The following is a 14,940-nucleotide window of genomic DNA, read 5'->3' on the forward strand; positions in this document are numbered from 1 at the left end:
GTCTCGGGTCTCCTTTCCTTACTCGACTTCTGTTTCCTTAGTCTGAACGTTCCCTCCTCCTCCCCATAATCGGGGTCATCCTACATGTTTTTAATCCTCATTTTCCACTTCATTATGTTATGGGTTCCTTCTATCTTGATGGCGACCTCCCTGACTATCACGTTCAGGGTTTTGCTCTAAATCTTATTCCTCAAACTAGCTTTCATCTAAGATCTCATCTTTAAGCTCTTGAACATTTGGAACCCAAATTCTGTAGGAATACCTCATTATTCCTTTCTCATCTTTCTCGGTATTAATCTTTTATCTAATTGTTGGCTTTTTGCCTTCCTTCATCACTTTTTCTGGCACAATATGTTCTTTTCCGATAATTCGGACTGTGTTGCAATCTCAAACAGCTTTTCGGTATCGGCTCCGGTTACCTTCATATCTATTTCCATTTTCTCAAAATCTCTTATCAACTCTCCCAAAGACATTATCATCTTGAGTCTCTCCTTTACACTAAGGGCATTAGCCACCATTTTGGCTTTCCCTGGATGATAAAGAATCTCATAATCGTAATCCTTGATTAGCTCTAACCGCCTCCTTTGGTGTACGTTGAGCTCTTTCTGCATAAAAAAAATGTACTAGAGCACTTATGGCTTAGGTAAATCTCGCACTTCTCTCCGTACAAGTAGTGCCTCCAATATTTAGGGCAAAACTATTGCCATGAGCCCAAGCTCATGGGTGGGGATATCGAATTTTATATTCCCTTAATTGTCTTGACGCGGACGCAGATTATCTTGCTGTACTGTATAAGAAGCACCCTAATTCCTTATGCGAAGCGTCACTTACAAATCACAAAATCTCTTTTTTTTTTCCATCCGGCAACGCCAACATAGAGGCCGTCACCAACCTTTGCTTCAGTTCTTAAAAGCTGTTCTCACATTTCTCTGTCTATTCGAACTTCTCAGTCTTATGAGTAAGCCGCGTTAAAGGGGGCTACTATCTTTACAAAATTGAACGAACCTCCGGTAGTGATCTACCAATCCTACCTCTGGTAGTCGCTCTAACCATGGTTATCAATTCCACAGTGGTCCTTTATTCATTCTTGTCAGGATCCTCCATGGGATCCTCCTCAGCAACTATCCCTTCTAGGACAACATCCTCAACCGCTACATCCTCAATATCAACATCCTCCGGTCCCGCGTTAGGACGCTCTATCGGACCATACTCTGATCTCCAATAAGTAATAAAATATCATCGCGTTGTTGCTCCTCAACCTCAGGGTTCGGAGTCCCGCTACCGTATACGACAATGAACTACGCTTCTATCACGATATTTATAAGGGTTCCCATAAGGGTTTTAACTATCAGTACTACGTAAGGTAGCCCGACTATGAACTTGGCAAGAGTTCTTATTATCTTAGTGCACTTATTATTTTAACGTCATATCATCTCTGAGGTTTATAACGCTTAGCTCTGATACCACTTATGTAACACCCCCAAATCCGGGGTCGGGGATCCGGGTTGTCACGAGTTCCATTTCCTTTAATAACACCCAATCTTAATAAATAATCAACTACTCTGTACTATGACCCCACAATAAACACACACACCACAAGTTATAGTCTCAGATATGAATATCCAAAAATAATCACAAGTCATTTTATTCCATAATTATCTGCCAATACACCTTAAAAGGTTTTCTGAATAAATTTACATTTTCTTTGCCATTATTAAAATTCATAAATATACATAAGTCTGGTACATCATTAGTTGAAAACTTAGCCTATTGGTAATTTCTACCTCAGCTACAGCGGCCTCAACGCTTCCAGAAAGCTGCGGAACGTTTCCTATCCACTTGCGAATTGGGAGCTTGGTCCTGTTCATCTTATCTATCTGATGTTATGTGATGAAAGAAGAAAACAAGGGTGAGCAGCAAGCCCACCAAAATAATATGTATAATGATTAACAATATATGAGCCTTCTCATAGTACTCATGAAAGTCTTGGTCAAAAGAAATGAACCAAGTTGATATCTTAATGCGATAAAGTCGCAAAATATTCAGTATATATATATATACATATATACTTTTCAAAATATTGGAAGTCCTCTTCCATGCATAATACACACAGAGTTCCAGTGTATAACTGTATAAAAATATCGTTGCAAGGTGATCTCATATATCTAACCTTGTCTCAACGTTTTTCTGAAAATCTTTGACATGCATAAGATAATCATTTACTAGATATAAGTTTTTAAAAGATGAAGTTACAAGATACTCCAATATACTTATATCTTTTCCAAATACTACTTGAACTACCACCGTTCAAGTTATAATTAGTTCAACAGTTCATCACATAGATGAGACTACAAGATAATACTTGAATAGATTCAATCTTTAAAATATCATCAAAATAAAATGAAGTTATGAGATACTTCATTTGATGCAAACATCATTTTGAAAACTTGACCCTGCCAACACTCAACAATCGCCCAACCGTAGCCTTTCTATCGAAGTGCTCTGGGTAGTGTTGCAGAAATATCCAATTGGATGATGAACTCATTACGGGAGTTTGCCGCGCCAGGAAGACCACTTACGATGATTAGTTGTAGTAGTGCAACCCCACCATTTTCTACATGTAGAGGAGAACCTGTCGGATTTACTTGTCAATCGAACACTGAACTCCTAAGGAATGGACCGCCTTAGCGGAACTTCCAGGCCATTTGGGCCAATATAATAAGGCTGGGTCGGCGCCACTCGACCACTTACGCCACTCCTAGTTCAGATGAAATCCATGACTCTGAAACGTAAAGCTCGTTCCCCCTTTCCCCAAGTAGAAACTTGTTGATACGGCTCCACCAAGAAGTCGTATCTAGTTGGAAAGGAAAACTCACTGATATTTCCCAGGCGATGCCTGTTAATGGATTAACTTGTTCCAAGAATTTTACTTCCCGAGTGTTGGGTAAGTAATCAATTCATTTATCAAAACAACAACCTTGTTGCGAATATAAAACATACCACAGAGCCGGATCCCTCAGGTTTTGAGCGAGTATTTAAATCTCCTTCGAAAGGAGGATCTTAAATATAAAAATGAGATTTGGGATCCGCTCTAACTTTTAAAAATCATTTTGAAGACTCGCAAAACATTTTTAAGAATGTTTGGAGTGATGCTGATTTAACAAAATAAATCAGTCCCAATATATTAGAAAATATATGAATATTATTATTTAAATAATATTCCCATAAAGAATAATCTTTATAAAAATAATTGAAGTAGAAGTTTTAAAACTTATACTTGAAATGAATAGTAAATAATCAAGATATACTTATACGAAAGTAATATCTTTATTTGAATATCAAAAGTAAGTTTGATTATCGAACATTATTCTTTAATAAAATAAAGAATATTAATAAATAATAAGCGGAGTCATAATACCTCGAATGAATATTATAAATAATATTCATTAAATAAAATAAAGGAGTCATACATCCTCAAATGAATATCCAAGTAATATTCAATAAATAATATAAAGGAGTCATAAGTCCTCGAATGAATATTCAAGATAATATTCATTAATAAAATAAAGTTATTGAATAAACCTTATTCGATTAATAGTTTTGAAAACTATTACCATATATATATATAAAATATATATATATATATACACCAAATCTACTCGGGATCCTCGACTCCCGGTTTTAAAGAATTTTTCACCTTTGGATCCCTATACTAAGGGTATATGCAAATTACCGCTATTCTCTAGCATATGTATTATCAACTGAACCAACAGATATATATGGCAAGAATACGAAACAGAAATGCATATATATACCATATCATCATGCTTCAATATATCGCAAAATTTGCTAATTAACCAACATGCATCTATCACAAGATAATGCATATACATATATACATCACAACAACAGTATAACGGGTAGAAAACTTGCCTGAGCGACTGGGGGTTACGAATGGCTCGGGACGAGTCTGATAACCTATAAGCAACAAGTAAGTTGGAATTAAACCAAAGTCACTTGTAAATCTATACTCTAACCAACTCAGACTCTAACGCTCGTTTTGCGCTTACTGATTCTCTTAAGTCACTCGAGTACCCTCGGCTCCACCATTTTTAATAATTTAATCATTACGAGTTTTAAGGAGATTCCTTCGCGGGTGTCTTACCAACTGCCTATTACACCTTACATAAATGTTTCATACTTCAATTAGTCCTTTAAGGTCTTTAACCTATGTTTCAAAGTAAGGCGAGGGGTAAGGGTTCGTTCGCGAAACGTCGTTACTTAAAACGGCCGTTTCTCCTAAACCGTTCATCGGAATCAAACGAACCACATATCAAAACGAAGCTCGTAACATGAACTATCTAAACATGGCAATGGTCAAAACCTAGCAGTGAGTTCATGGGTTCTGATGTTAAGAGCAAAAACAGTCTACGGTAAATCGGGCATTACGACGGCTATATTTACGCGATTTCCCAAATTTAAACCATTCCAAAACAACCACCAACCAATCCAAATTCACAACTCAATCAAAACTCCATCCATCCTACATTATAACAGCCCCAACAACTCCACATTAACAATTTATACTTATTCCCCACATGAACTAAAAGCTTTACTTAGGTTCCTTAACTAATTATCAAGATTTACAACCCCAAAAATACCACAAAACCAACTAATCTCTACAAACTCAACCAAAATTTAAACAATCAAGCATCATGCTTCACATATACTATATCAATCATATTCATTCCTAATTATTCAAAGCTAAAGCTGGGGTTTGGAGTTTATACCTTCCTTGGAGAGTGGAGAATCAAGAGAATGGCTTGGAATCACCCTTAAAGTCCTTATCCAAGCTTAATCTAAACAAAACTTCAAGAACACAAATTTTAGTTCTTGAAAAATACTATTCACCATCTTCTTCCATGATTTATAGAAAAAGATTGGCTTGGAATTAGAAGCTTAAACTTATAGGTAAGTATGTAACTATCCATGAGGGAAAGCTTAGATAAATACCTTGCTAAATAGTAAGTGGTGGAGCTTGGATCTTCATTTTGTTAAGAAAGAAGCCGAGAGCTTCATGAAGAAATGAAATATCTTTGTGTTTTGTGAGTTGTTTGCTTGGTTACTAGCTTTTGATTTTGGTAAATTACCTTTTTAACCATGAAATTTGTGTGGTTATTAATCAACCACACCTCCTTCCCTTATGTCATGCTTAGGTCATCCTCATGATGTCATCCTCCCCTCCTTATCCTCTTCTCATTGGTTGGGTGACATCATCCTCTCTAATCCCTTTGATTAACTTCCTAATTGTTTGCCTAATGACCGCTGATCTGTTATACAGTTCGCTTAACTTTCGTTTTCAGTTTATCGTTTGAGGGATCATACCCGGGATCTTATTACTTAGGTTCCCTTAACCTTTCTCAATATATTGTATTCCTTTTATGATCCTCTCTTATAATCCTTTAATTTAAATCTTTTTTATCCTGTTACCTTATACTCAATTCTTTCCGTATCTAGTGGATTTCCGGGAAAAATCAAAGTGTTCGGAATTAGATTTCGACGATCTTTACATACACTTATATACCATATAGAGTACTAATAATATCCCAGAAGATCAATAACAGAACCCCTACATAGTGTGGCATGAAAAGTTTTCTCATTCAGCATAATCTGCAAAATCACTATTCATAAGGGTTTCAAAATTTCCAAAAATTGGGGTTATTACAATAAAGTCTAACTATTAGAATACAGTTGAGGTTATTGACCCAAACTAGTTGAAGGTGTCATTTTACCAATGAGGATGGGAATGTCGTATTAATCACAAACTCACCAGAGATAGTGTCCAATATATCCTTAAGGATTCTAATTCTATTACAGAATATTTGAATGTAATATAAGAATTTTATCATAAGACGAGTACACTACATGATATTATTAGTGTGCTTAACATGTAAGGTTATGATGGTTTAGCTCAGAGATCGAGAGCATCGAGAATTGATGGCATGACTACAATTGAATGGCGTAAGATTACAATGAGCGATAGTTCGATCTTAGAACCTTTTAAAACGGATACACCAGTGAGTCTAGAGCGGAATTCTTAGGTAGATATGATGTCAGAGGCTACGTATATATACTCGTAGACCTCTAATATATTGGGTAACGTATGTTCAATTACACACACATGTCATTGAACTTATGGACTGCATTGAGATTCCTAAGAGATCTATTTGATCTGTTCCCAAGGGGAACTGGCTACTTGTAGTTAGTAACGGATGCGTGTAGCAGGAAACTATCAGCTTAACAGATGTTTTTGGAATGTTTATGAGTAAGGTCTTCGAGGTAAAACACCAGGAATGGCAGATATACGTGTGAAAGTCAAGTTAGTAAGCAATTTTAAAATGATGTTGAAAGAGAAACTATTTAAAATATGGAATTATGAAGAAGAGGTGGGATCATCCTCAGATGGATAATGATGAGAGTTAGGATAATCAGTGAAATATTTTGGCACCTACTCACTGTCACAGTTACTCCGTCCAATCTGTTGATCATTCGTATTGCCTTGATAAGTCATATCAGGCAATCTTTTTCGTTCCCTACTTTAAACTTCTGATACGACCATCTTGAATAGTCTTTCTCTGCATCAGGACTTGTTCAATTCTTTTAGTTAATCCATGAACTTTCATTCATAAATTATGATCTTCTTGTTCAACTCAGAGATATTTATACTTCATTTCAAATATCCAAGAGATTTTTTATATATATAAACTTTCCCTTAATTCATCGATGAATCTTCATAATGAGTATCTTCATTTGATTTTTCTTTCATACTTACTCTTCTCAGTCGAGATTGTAAATATCTAACAAATTGTTAAAAATATGGATGATCTAATATCCATATATTCCTCGGGAATCCTTTTCTTCTAATCGGGATGAAATTATATATTGAACTTTGAAATCATAGTAAGGGTATCAATTTGATATTGGTATTCAATTCTATTTAAAGATCTGATAAAGTATGTGAACTAGGGCACCTATGAGTGTACCCTTTATTTGGAAAGAAATATTTGATAAGAGGCTATCGATTGTTCCGATGCCAAGACCACTCGATTCAGAGTTATAATTGTCTTTCTCGGCCCAAATTTAAAAACTCATTATTTCAAAATCGTCATCCAGGTAGCCACAATTTCTTCAGTGGTTACGATGTTGAGATTTTTTTTACAAATAAACTGAAATATGTCTAGTTGCATATGTTCTCATGAGTGACTAGTTAATTGTCCTAACTAGTCAAAATTTTAATTAATACGACGAAAGCCTAGCTAATCGTCCTAGCTAGTTGCTATGGGCCAAACCAATTATGCTGGCCATTTTCTTAGCCGGTTGATAATATTGCTTGATATGGACTAGCTATTATTTTGCTAATTCCACTTCCAATCAAATTTTTATTATTCCATAGTGCATTACATATGCAAAATTTAATTATTGATGAAATTTTCAAAGAATGATTTAATTGAAACTTAACTAGGTCGCCCACTCAAACGAGAATTCATATTCAGTTTTATGAAATATTTTGTTCATAAAATATTCTATTCTTTTGTTTATATAAAGAATAACCAATTAAAATCATAAAGTTATTGAAGAACAATATACTTCCTTATTTAGTTAATCATTAAGTAAAATTCCTTCCTTTAAAATAACATCATTTTGAAACCTCAATGATTAACCTTTGGTTGAGAATGTTATTTCAAATTTCCTTCATTATTTGGAAAGAAAAGTATTCTTTAATGGGAAAATCTTACAAGTATCATTCGTATGATGTTATTATTCAGCAATCATTGCTTTCAATGGATATTCTCTATAATATCACAATATAAAATTCTACGGACATGGAAGGATAATCCTCGTTGTATTCTTCCTTCCAAGTTATATATTTTTTGAGTGTTGTGACTCTTTTATTCAGAGCTCATTATTTGTTCAGATGCTATATTTTAAAATCTTGTTAAGATTGTCTAAATTTCATCAATATCGTGAAAATCATTTTTCCAAGGCTAATTGCCTTCCGAACAAAGAGAGCTATAATTGAGAATCGATTGTTGTAATATGAGACTGAAAGCTCAGTGCGATGATGGTGCAATCGGAGCATCATGATGAGTAAGTTGTTTTAAAAATGGAATACCATGTTTAGTTATTATCATAAGGATCTTTAACATGGTTATAGAAGAACGATAATAGAGATATAACGTGATTAGTGAGGTACGCTTCTGTGAAACACTATTGGGATAAGAACTAATGAATTCGGGAAAGACCAATCATGTATGAATTCGAGGAATAAGACATTCAAAAAGTGAACATGAGATTAAAAATAACCTCTTGTTAGAAATACTCGGCGATAAAAATAGGATTTGTGTGAAGTGTAATGATACGTCTACGCAGCTTAAGGACCGTGATATAAGGCATCATAATAATAATCTAGAATAATCGCGATAAGGTTCGCACTAAAAGGGACAAAGAGTTTAACATATGAGGAAAATTTGGAATTTTTTTTTTACTTACGCTGGACACGGAGTGGAAGTTTTGGTCAAATTGATAAAGGACCATGATTGAGAAATCTATTATCATCAAGGAAAGGCCAATATGGTGGCTGACACTTTAAGTAGTAAAAGATAGATTGGGATTAATAAATTTCAGGACAACTGATGAGAAAGATAGCATGAAGAGAACCCTTTAGTACCTAACAGGAAGACTTAAAGATACCTAAAAACTTAAAAAGATATTAGCCATGACCGAATATGAAAAGGATGTCATTGATTAGGAAAAGCCAGTACATGACATGGTTGAAAGTGATAAGGAAAGGCGAAGATTAAAATTTTGGCGATTGCGGCTTGTAAATGACCCAAATGGGAGTGAGAGTTTATTATAATAAATTTTGAAAGAGGATTATAAAGAACCAAGTTAGCTGTCGTGTTGTTTGAGGATTTTGAGTAATAGGTTAAATTAGACCGCTTATTTTATTATGCAAATGATAGATCTTCGCTCTATAAAATTGTTATGAACGCGAAAGAGATAATTGGTGATAGAGAGACCCCGTGATATCATGCCACGCAAGGACCCAAGATTTAATTTCACAACCGGGACTATTTCCCAAGAAATTTTGCGAAAAAGGACGGAAAGAGGCACGACTTAGATTTATCAAATCGACAAGTAGAATGAGAGGACTATCCTGACCATTGAAGATACGTCTAGCGGCTTACGTTTTATTTAGAACGGTTTGGGAATCGCCTATTGTTGACAGATAATTCATGTAGATGTACTTACCACTCTAGAATACGAAAAATAGTCGCTGATATTCCTTACGAAGGACAACATGGAGGAATGTAGGATGTCATTGTCAGAGCTAATAGAAGACAAAGAAGATCGTACATGCCTTATAAAGGCCACTACTGGCAAGTACCAATAAACGCAAATACGTCTAAGGCGCTAGCGAGAATAACAAGTATGGCCCATAAGGTATCGTAGTATTATAGATATTATATGGGGAATGACTAAAGAATTCAGACCGATAACGGAAGCTGAGCGTTCCACGACTCTAAAAGCGTATCAATCAATTGTGTATGAAATGGTGCTTCCTTCAATATGGCAACAGGACCCGACGTGCCTTACGTTACTACGGGAAGAAATGTTAAATCTAGTGCTAAGCGTGTAGCAGGAGATGAGCGTGTAGAAATGCAACGAGAACTTCTTACATGACTTACTCGACAGAGAGGATGCGCCAAAATGGGAAAACGTTAAGGAATGAAACTCTAGCACTAGTAGGAGCGATGTAGGGGAAACAAATAAGTTCAAGGATGATTCCAAACACTAGAAGATGCGCTAATCATCCATATTATCGATTGTTAAGGGAAATGAAGTGACCAGCTGACGTTAATCGAATTACCGAAAATAACGAGTTATCATACGAGCATTGGAACGGCTACCAAGTTTTGTACGGAAGAAAGAAGTGTTCTCCCTTAGATTGTGAAGAAGTTGATAAGCGGAGGATACTCGGACCATAGTTAAGTCAACAGACCAAAGGAATTCTTAGAACTTATCAGAACCCGGCTAATGGCAGCCTATGATGAACACTAGAGATATGCGGACCCAAACTATAAGGACAGAGAGTACGAACAATGTAATAGACCAAGTATTGTTGAGAGTGCCTCTTGGGGAGGGAGTGATGAAATTCAAAAGGTAAAGAAATGTTGAACCCAAGGTTTATTGGACCAGTTGAAATCTTTAGAGTACTAAGAAAGTTGGCTTATAAATTAGCACCATCGTCGAACACTCACCAAGTTTATAACGAGTACCACGAATCGAAGTTAGGAAATTTAACCGTCAACGCCAAAAATATGATTGAAAATGAGCTAATAAACTTGCAGCCAGACTTAGCGTATGTGGAGTAACGTGTAGAGGTCATAGGTCTATAAGAACGAGTACCTGGATATATGTTTGACAGATGACTGGAAATTTTATGAAGAGATCCAATACTGCGAAGTCAACGTGAGAACTCGAGGTGGTCATGTGAGAAGCGTATCCCCGCCTAATTCTAAACTGATTCCGGGACAGAATCCTTTTAAGGGGGGAAGACTGTAAGAACCCAATTTTTTGACATCGATAAAAGACCTTTATAAATAGTAACCTTGCGGTTTAATAAAAACATTTATGACCACACTATATACGAGTTTTTAATTTAAGATTTCGAGTTGATATTGGGATTATACGTGTCAAATGAGTGTATGTAAACGCTATTAGTTTTCGAAGAAAGCTGTAATAACTCGAATTTTTGAGACTTTGTAAAAATGTGTAATGAATAGTAACCCTGACGGACGGGGAAAACTGTTTAGGCCATACTATATAGTGTATGAGAAAATGAGTTTCGGAGTTGATATTATGATTATACGTACCAAATGAGTGTATGTAAATGCTATTAGTTTTCGAAGAAAACAAACTTTGAAAAACGACCATATTTACGAATCATCGAGGATTATGGGAATCACAATATAATTATGAATTTAAAACTGTACGTATTTATATCCAAGTATGATAATTCAAAACATAAGGAATAAATACGAAAGGAATTACGTCGCGAACCATTTACGAGAAAGTATTACGAAAACGTTTAAGCGACCGAGCGAACGCGTAAACGATTAAATAAATGTAACAGACTAACTAACCATGGTAGAAAAGTATCCATGGTTACTTTATATAATAGTAAGCTAAGGCATAGAATGATCAACCAAGGGCTGGCAAATAGTAAGCTAAAGAGCTAAACCAAGTAGCTTAGCTTGTAAACTACAAAGGCTAGCTAGTTTTGTCTCAATATTTGGCAACCAAGATCAAATCCTAGGATATATACTAAGGAATAACAATCAACTACAATATATTACAAACATTATTGCAAGAAGCAACCAAGAAGCAACAAAATTTTCTCTCCCCATTTCTTCTTCTTCTTCATTCGTCTTTTTCAAAGAAAAACCAAGAAACCAATTTCAAATCTCCAAGCTCTAGCCATGGATAAATCTTCCCATTAATTCTCAAGCTTCATACCACTTAAACTAAGGTAAGATAAATCTTTGAGCTCTTTTTATCAAGGTTTGATGATTGAAATAAAATCAAGAAAGATGATAGTGAATAGTATGAACAGTAACTTTTGTTTTGTTTCTTGATTTTAATGGTTTTTTTAGGTTCCAAAAACCATACTAAGCTCTCCCAAGACTTTACCATCATCAAGAACACATCTCAAGATATCAAGAAAGGTATAAATCTTTGACCCAACCTTATTTAAGATTTAAGTTCAAGATCCTTTTAGAATATAGTTATAAACCTAGTTTTGGTGGAAGTATTGTTGTAATCTTGATGTTTAGCTAAGTAGATTTAAAGTTGATTGTTGTTGCCTCAAGAACATGATGTTATTAAGAGGAGTTAGTGTGGTGATGATGATATGTTGATTTTTGGTGGTAGTATAATGATTTAAGGAATAAACAAAACTCCGATCATAACCGTAATCTCACTAAAACGAATAAAACATAACTTTAAGTTTCTGCATAAAGTCCGGAAGATGTAAACTGTAGTTTCTTGAAATATAATCCTTTATTATGATAGAAAATTTTATAAGGATCGTCTAGGCACTTGAATCGCTTGATTCCGAATTAGGATCAAAAGTTATGGCCGTTTTACTAAAAGTGATTTATAAGACAAAAACTGCTAAGAATTACGAACTTTGAAAATAAAAAGGGCTGACTTAAAAATGTTCATAAATCATGAAATTTTTACAGAGAGTAGTAAATTGAGTTTCCTAACTGCCATGAAAATTTCAAGTGAAAATAATGATTTTCAATTTTATAAAAATATCGGAGCCGAGACCGCGTGATTAGAAAACTGTAGATTCCATAAGCAGAGCCGACGGCGAAAATAAAATGGACATAAGATACTTTGAAAAAGGAAGCGACCATAACAAGAACAAGGACTTAAAGGAATAATAAGGGTAATATAAGTTGAGAGGGTGCATAATAAGTAGTGCATGAGAGCGAGTCACCGTAAATTAGAACGGGACCTAACAAAATGAATTTTGTTTATGAATATAGATTTCTGAGCAGAACCTAGACCATCCTTCACCTCGAGATACCCAGGCAAGTTTTCAAACCCTACCTTTTTAGAACTGTTGTGTTGTGATTGCTTTTAAATACTGCAATATATATGCATGATAAATGTTTTACGGAGATTTATAAATTGTTATATACTGAATCATAAGATATGATGATTTTGGTATAATAAAAGTAACGGATTTGAAACGATATATTTAGACTGAGGATTGGTCGTGTAAGTTTATAACAACCCGGAAGTATTCCGGAGTTGTTATATTTGAGAAATGTTAATGCTAGAAAATAGCGTAACATGTATATTATAGACCGAGAGTCGGTCGGTATGTATATTGTAGTAGAAAAGGTTATTATTTCCGTAGTACGACTGATCATCGTATGCGGTGGCTCCAATGAATGTCCTATATTCTTCCAATTGGAATTGAGATGCAATACCGTAACTCAAGCCTAGGTGCTGGTTTTACCATTAAGGTATTTGCAGACTAATAAGTCAATCAGAGAATTGTTTTAGAAAGAGGTGTGTATCACCAAGAAAACTACTTTGAATAAATACGTATCCTTGTACGGAGTAATATAATTTCCTTTAACAGTCTTTTCATACTGTTGATTATTATGGTTGAGCATTATTTCTCACTCTTGCTTCCTTTTAAATGTCACAACACAACAGATTACCAGTATGACGGCATGGGACTTAGTCACTTGAAATCGTGGGGAGAATCTCTTACAGCTTTGTCTCAGGTGGACCAGAGTATCCACATAGGTATAAGATGTTAGTAGTAATTATTATAACATCATGTAGAGGTTATGAATAATTGTTTAAGATCCTGTAAAGTATATTTGAGTGTAATAAAAGAAGATTACATTTTGTACATCATTTCCAAGGCTATAACTTGTGTGTGTGTGCGTGAGATTGGGGTCTGTTGAATTATTGAATCAATATAGATTACACATGAGTGAAGGATGGCGTGACGACCCAGATTCCTGACCCCGGATTTGGGGGCATTACATACAGCTTTCCCTAGCATTTCAAACTCTAAAACCTCCTGAACATTCTCATGTAACAAGTAAATTACTTTCTCATGTCCAAACACTTCTTTTTCGCATTTAATTTGTATCGAAACCCCAGTAGTCTTCATCCATGTAAAAGCATGCTTATAGAGTAAGTTAAAGCCTTTTCGCACTTTTGCACTTGGCTTTGCTTCAAAAAAATCCGACTTCAAATTATTCAAATCTAGACCTGGCTTTGTACCTGGCCGCTTCCTTTCTTTTTTCTTAATCTGTAGGCAATTAAACTACCAAAATTTGAAATCTATACAAAAGCATTTTTTAATTTTAAAATCCAGACAATAATTTAAATATCCTCATACCGCTGGAGTTGTGTAGCTGATTAGTCCTTCAGGCCATGCTAAAAAGGAGCCAAGTGCATCGTGGACTGTCACCATTTCGCCATGTACCGGCACCAGAACCAACTCATCTGGTTTGAGTAGACCATTGACAGATACACATTTATGTCCAAGTGGTATATCGATTCCATGCACTTTTTCTTTATCCTTGCTAGGGTACACCATACCAAAAGCAACCTTGTTGTCTATCGTGTTGACGGATAGCTCGCACGATCTCTGCCCCTAATATATACAAAAAAACAAACATAAATACAAAATATAAAGTACCAAGTTGAAAAGAAATCATTATTGCATAATAATAATTAAAAAAATACTAAGTTATTGATAAATTACCAAAACTTCAAGAGGTGCAGGTGTTGGAACACATTCATCAACGTCGTCATCATCATCACTGCATGCCACTACAAATGCTTTTTCTGGCTGATGACTTGCCTTTTCTGACATCATTGGGGAGTGAAGAGCGATCCCTGAAGCCATCATTGCCTTCAACTCAGCAATCTCTGCCTCAAGAGCCTGAGTCTTTTTATCGACCTTTTCATCTCTTTCTCGATCACAAGCCAACAACTCTTTCTTCGTGATTCGAATCTTTTTCTCTCTAGGAAGCTTAAAGTATTGTTTTGGAGTTACGTACCCTCCAACAGCCCAAACCCTTCATGAATGTTCACGACTGTCCAAAGTTGTATTCAGAATTTCTTCACCTCCAGAAAATTCTATTTCACCCTTCTCTTTTTTTTCCAACAGAGCATTCTATTAATATTGCAAAAAATTACAAAAGTATTAACAACCATGTCGATAATTAAAAAACAATACTAAGCATAACATGATGATACAACATCCATGTCGATAATTAAAAAACAATACTAAGTATGAAAATAATTAAAAAAATCCAACAAGATTAACATAAT

The sequence above is a fragment of the Apium graveolens genome, chromosome 3, assembly GCF_009905375.1.
Source record: "Apium graveolens cultivar Ventura chromosome 3, ASM990537v1, whole genome shotgun sequence".
NCBI classification, from domain to species: domain Eukaryota; kingdom Viridiplantae; phylum Streptophyta; class Magnoliopsida; order Apiales; family Apiaceae; genus Apium; species Apium graveolens.